Source organism: Mauremys mutica, unplaced genomic scaffold, assembly GCF_020497125.1.
Source record: "Mauremys mutica isolate MM-2020 ecotype Southern unplaced genomic scaffold, ASM2049712v1 Super-Scaffold_100221, whole genome shotgun sequence".
In the NCBI taxonomy this organism is placed as follows: domain Eukaryota; kingdom Metazoa; phylum Chordata; order Testudines; family Geoemydidae; genus Mauremys; species Mauremys mutica.
The window spans coordinates 210256-216255 of NW_025423291.1; the positions used below are offsets into that span (position 1 = coordinate 210256).

Here is a 6000-nt window from a genome sequence, read left to right on the forward strand (position 1 = left end):
TGAAGGGTTTGAAATGCAAGGAGAAGAAAAAATCTTCCTCCTGCTCCCTCTCATCAGAGCATCTAAAAACCAGGTGAGAGATACCTCTCCCCCACTGCAACATCAACTCTGGTGGGCTTGGGCTGAGGAAGGAACTTCTCTCCCCAGCAGCTCCAGCACGCCTAGGCTGGGACATAGACACCTCCCCCCAAAAATCGGGTGTGCCTGTTCTGGGACAGGGGAGGGGCTCCTCTCCTCTCCATTGGGGACATGGCGGGATGAGAGATGTGACAGGGCTTTACGGGAAATCATTATTTGCCTGATTCATGTGCCAGTCCTAGTCCTTGCTGACCCAACAGACTGTTTATCCTGCATGCTGATGCCAGTTTGGAGGGTCTGGGAGCAGTCTCCTACCAGGAAGTGGAAGGCAAATGTAAATCTGTGGCCTGTGCCAGCTGAGGACTGTCCGATAGCAAAACTCGCTATCCCATCCACCAGCTGCAGTTCTTGGCCTTGAAATGGGCCATCACTGAGAAATATCCAGACTACTTGTCTGGTGCTCAGTTTCAGGTATGGACAGAGAACAATCCACTGACTTCTGTGTTAACAAGGGCTAAGCTGGATGCTACAGGGCAGAGATGGGTGGCTACTTTTGCTAGCAATAACATCAGCATTCAATACCAGTGAGCTGGTATAATAGGGAGTGTGATTTATCAGGATCACCAATTCTTGGCTGGGGGGAGGATGTAAGCAGGGTCAGAATGAACTCTACCCTGCCATCTGTTGGTGATGTGTTGTAAAGGCCTTTTGTTGCTGATGTGCATGGTCACACCCACCCCGCATTGCATGATGGGGGTGCTTGTCCAAATGGTGATTTTGGCTGCTGTGCGTTCCCCAAACTCTTTCTTAATAGAGCAGGAGTAATAAAGTGTAGTAATCCTAGTCATATGAATCAAAAACAGTAGAACGGTAATTAGCAGTTCATGATTTCGGGACTCACCCGAACCTACATAAAAATCGTTTAGACAAGGGACATTGGTTCCAAAGAATAGCAATTTAAGAGAGATTGAAAATAAATATATGTGTTTAACTTCAGGAGATTCTTCTGAACTCTCTAAATGCACATTTTATGGTTTTCTTCTCTCTTTAGTTGAAAAATAGAATTAATTATTATCCCAATACAAATAATGCTGTTAAAGCATACACTTAAAATGTTAGACAGATAAGTAAAAAATTGAGTTATACTGAAGGAGGTAGAACACTGATGCTACTTAAAAGCTTAAATTTGTAGGAATATAGTTCGGAAAGAGAACCTAGCAGAAAAGTTTTGCTGGTAGTGTTAGCAGAGCGAGATTGTTAGTCACAGGTCAGTGGGTGGGTTTATGCAAATACTGGACTCTTGGACCGGGGGGCACACGACTTCTGTGGCACACGCACCACCTCTGCAACTAACCTTTGCTACCTCACTCCCTAACAACACACCTTTTACCTCTCAGGACCAAAATACACCGTGAAAGAGATCTAATGGCATAAGCTTAGGGTGAGCAACTGCAGCACTCACAACAATTTGAAGAGATTCAAAACCGCCTCTGCCTCTGTCTCTGTCTTTCCACACCAGGGACAGCAGAAAGGACATCAGCAGCACCTGCGAGAGACCAACAAACATCCATTTCTACCTGCCCCCATGCGCTGCCGTTAGGAACCCATACCCCTTAATGGTGAGTACTTTTCAGGCGAGGGTGACGCTCTCAGGCCTCAAATGCCAGGTACAGTTACTCTGTCCTTGAACCAAAATCAACAGGAAAATACACTGGGTTACTCCTGCCCCAATAACAAAGAGACTGGGGATCCCGCAGCAGCTGAAATGACCGTTTGGACAAGCACTCCCATCATGCAATCCGGGGTGGGTGTAACCATGCAAATGACATCAGCCCCAAAAGGCCTTGACGACAGATCACCAACAGATGGCAGGGTAGACTTCATACTGACCCTGCTTCAACTAGATTGTGGCAAAGATTCCAAAACACCGAACGTTAAAACTCACCTAATGCGGGTCAATCCGTCCTCATCGTCGTAACCGCTCGTTATACTCCACACCCGAACGTAGCCCTCATATGGACAACATACCTTCCTAACTCAGTGTCTGTACGTTAACCTTTTACCCCCAGTCAGGGCTATTGCAGATTATGTATTCCTTATGCCACCCCATTTTAAACCGAACTTTGCACCCCTTGGGTAAGCTGTACGTTGTTCCCTGAGCACCAGAAACTTCTATGCCGAAACTCTGTACCGTACACTTTTTTTTTCTTTGAACCTCATCTTAATAAAATGCTGACTTTTGTTCGAGATCCCGGCTCCTCTTCCTTTGCAAGGCGTGTGCGTTCGCTCCGTGTTTTAGTCTGCTAATATGGCGGGGGGCGATTGAGCCAGAGGTGCTTGCCTGCTGCAGACACGGATCCAAGGCTGAACCTCGTCCCCCAGAAGCGTAACTGAAAACAGTTTAAGAAGTGCTCCCGTCTCCGGCACTCAGCTACCCAGCTCCCAATGGGGTCCAAACCCCAAATAGATCCTTTTTACCCTGTAGAAGCTAGCTGTAAAATCCTGTGACCAGGGCAGCTGCCTAGCAGCCTGCGCATCCTGCCTGCCAGAGTGAGGGCGTGTAAGGCACTAATCCGGATAGTGGTAGCTAGGTGGCAGGGGGAGAGTGTGAAGAAGCAGCAGAGTGGCGGCAGCGGGAGCCGTGCTGGGCCCATAACCCAGAGGTCAATGGATCGAAACCATCCTCTGCTACGCGTTGCGCTTGTTCCTTTTCCCTCTGGGCCTTCAAAGCGAGCCGGTGACCAGCAGAGCCCCAAGAGCCTAGGCCATGAGGCAAGAGGTGGCTGAGGCGAAGCGGCGGCCTGCCAGGGAGCTCTCTGGCTGCCTGGGCTGAAGGCAAGAGGCAGGCCTGGGCGTGGCGAGGGCCTCCTGTCCTGGACTGAGGCTGCAGTGGCTTCCTGGTCCCCTTTTCCCACCCACACCGGCAGGCGGCTGCTGCGGGAGAACACGAGGGAGGCTCTGGGGGCGCTAGGCAGCACTGTGTGTGTGGCTGTCAGGGAAAGAGCCGAAGCTCCCGACTCGACCTGCCATTGACTCGCGTGGCTCTGCGCGCCGTCAGCCGGGGCGGGCCAGGCCACGGACGTGACTCAGGCTTGGGGCCGCATGGCCGTGCTTTCCTGACGAGGCATGAGGCAGGCCAAGAGCTTTGCACAGCGTACAGGGAAGTGGGAGGGAGGCGTCTTTGAGTCCGGCGTGTCCTCCTCCGCTTCTCCCTTGCCGCTTGGGCGGAGGCGGGAAGGGAGCGAAATGTTCCCGGCTGAAAGTTTTTGTGCTCGGCTTTGAGGATTAAGCCTGAGCCTCCGGCACGACTGCTGGCAGATGGGCTTTCTGAATGGCATCCAGCCTGCTCTTTGGACCACCAGCTGAAAGCACTGAGGCCAAGAGGCAGCAAAAACGGGATCTTTGAAGGCTCCCCCCACAAGCCTCAGGGAAGCAAGGAAGTAGCACGGGCTTAGCGTCCATCCCCTGGGTGGGCTCAAACCACCATCCTTTCGGTTAACAGCCGAACACGCTGACCCATTGCGCCACAGAGACGTGGAGGGAGCAAGGCTGTATTGAGCACAAAAGCCGGGAATCAGCTCAGGGGTACGGTATAGCACATGCATGCAGTGGTTAGCCAAGCAACAGCAAGGAACTGGACTGCTATGGAAGGAAAGTTTCTGTGGGAAGGAACCGAAAAGAGCACGGGGGCTGTGGTACAGCACTCGCAATACACTTTCTTTGGCCTGTTTTGCTGGAAGAGTTTAGCAGAGCGAGATTGTTAGGTCTTCAGGTCAGTGGGTGGGTTTATGCAAAATACTCGACTCTTGGACGGGAGCGGGGGAGCATACGACTTCTGTGGCACATGCACCACCTCTGCAACTAATGTTTGCTACCTCACTCCCTAACAACACACCTTTTACCTCTCAGGACCAAAACACACCGTGAAAGAGATCTAACGGCATAAGCTTAGGGTGAGCAACTGCAGCACTCACAACAATTTGAAGAGATTCAAAACCGCCTCTGCCTCTGCCTCTGCCTCTCCACACCAGGGACAGCAGAAAGGACATCAGCAGCATCTGCAAGAGACCAACAAACATCCATTTCTACCTCCCTCCACACGCTGCTGTTAGGAACCCATACCCCTTAATGGTGAGTACTTTTCAGGCGAGGGTGACGCTCTCAGGCCTCAAATGCCAGGTACAGTTACTCTGTCCTTGAACCAAAATCAACAGGAAAATACACTGGGTTACTCCTGCCCCAATAACAAAGAGACTGGGGATCCCGCAGCAGCTGAAATGACCGTTTGGACAAGCACTCCCATCATGCAATCCGGGGTGGGTGTAACCATGCAAATGACATCAGCCCCAAAAGGCCTTGACGACAGATCACCAACAGATGGCAGGGTAGACTACATACTGACCCTGCTTCAACTAGATTGTGGCAAAGATTCCAAAACACCGAACGTTAAAACTCACCTAACGCGGGTCAATCCGTCCTCATCGTCGTAACCGCTCGTTATACTCCACACCCGAACGTAGCCCTCATATGGACAACATACCTTCCTAACTCAGTGTCTGTACGTTAACCTTTTACCCCCAGTCAGGGCTATTGCAGATTATGTATTCCTTATGCCACCCCATTTTAAACCGAACTTTGCACCCCTTGGGTAAGCTGTACGTTGTTCCCTCAGCACCAGAAACTTCTATGCCGAAAACTCTGTACCGTACACTTTTTTTTTCTTTGAACCTCATCTTAATAAAATGCTGACTTTTGTTTGAGATCCCGGCTCCTCTTCCTTTGCAAGGCGTGTGCGTTCGCTCCGCGTTTTAGTCTGCTAATATGGCAGCAGGGGGAGTGTGTGAAGAAGCAGCAGAGTGGCGCAGCGGGAGCGTGCTGGGCCCATAACCCAGAGGTTGATGGATCGAAACCGTCCTCTGCTATGCTGTGCGCTTGTTCCTCTTTTTCCCTCTGGGCCTTCTAGCGAGCCATTGATGGTGACCAGCAGAGCCCCAAGAGCCTAGGCCATGAGGCAAGAGGTGGGGTGGGGGTTGTCGGGTTTGGATGTAGGCTGAGGCGATAGCAGGGCGGCCTGCCAGGGAGCTCATCTGGCTTGCCTGGGCTGAGGGCAAGAGGCACGGCCTGGGCGTGGTGAGGGCCTCCATCCTGGAATGAGGCAGCAGTGCTTCCAGGTGGCCCCTTTTCCCACCCACAGCGTCAGGCGGATGCTGCGGGAGAACACGAGGGAGGCCTCTGGGGGCGCTAGGCAGCGCTGTGTGTGTGGCTGTCAGGGGGAAAGAGCCGATGCTCCCGACTCGACCTGCCATTGACTCGCGTGGCTTTCTGCGCGCCGTCAGCCGGGGCGGGGCGGGCCAGGCCGCGGACGTGACTCAGAACTTGGGCCCGCATGGCTGTGCTTTCCTGACGAGGCATGAGGCAGGCGCAAGAGCTTTGGCACAGCGTAAAGGGAAGTGGGAGGGAGGTGTCTTTGAGCCGGACTGTCTCCTCCGCTTCTCCCTTGCCGCTTTGGGCGGAGGCGGGAAGGGAGCGAAATGTTCCCGGCTGAAAGTTTTTGGGTGCTCGGCTTTGAGGATTAAGCCTGAGCCTCCGGCACGGCTGCTGGCAGATGGGTTTCTGAATGGCATCCAGCCCGCTCTTTGGACCACCAGCTGAAAGCACTGAGGCCAAGAGGCAGCAAAATGGGATCTTTGAGGCTCCCCCCACAGGCCTCGGGGAAGCAAGGAAGTAGCACGGGCTTAGCGTCGTCCCTGGGTGGGCTCGAACCACCATCCTTTCGGTTAACAGCCGAACGCGCTGACCCATTGCGCCACAGAGACGTGGAGGGGCAAGACTGTATTGAGCACAAAAGCCGGGAATCAGCTCAGGGTACGGTATAGCACATGCATGCAGTGGTTAGCCAAGCAACAGCAAGGAACTGGACTG

The 6000-nt window shown here is 52.9% G+C and overlaps 3 non-coding genes across 3 annotated transcripts; 1 reads left to right on the forward strand and 2 right to left on the reverse strand.

Annotated features, from left to right (window-relative positions):
• Positions 1-3537: 3537 nt before the first annotated feature.
• TRNAN-GUU lies at positions 3538-3612 on the reverse strand. The gene has a single exon. It is a non-coding gene; the product is annotated as a tRNA-Asn (tRNA).
• A 1316-nt stretch (positions 3613-4928) lies between these two features.
• TRNAM-CAU lies at positions 4929-5000 on the forward strand. Its single transcript has one exon. It is a non-coding gene; the product is annotated as a tRNA-Met (tRNA).
• Positions 5001-5820: 820 nt separating this feature from the next.
• On the reverse strand, positions 5821-5894 carry TRNAN-GUU. The gene has a single exon. It is a non-coding gene; the product is annotated as a tRNA-Asn (tRNA).
• Between the last annotated feature and the right edge of the window lie 106 nt (positions 5895-6000).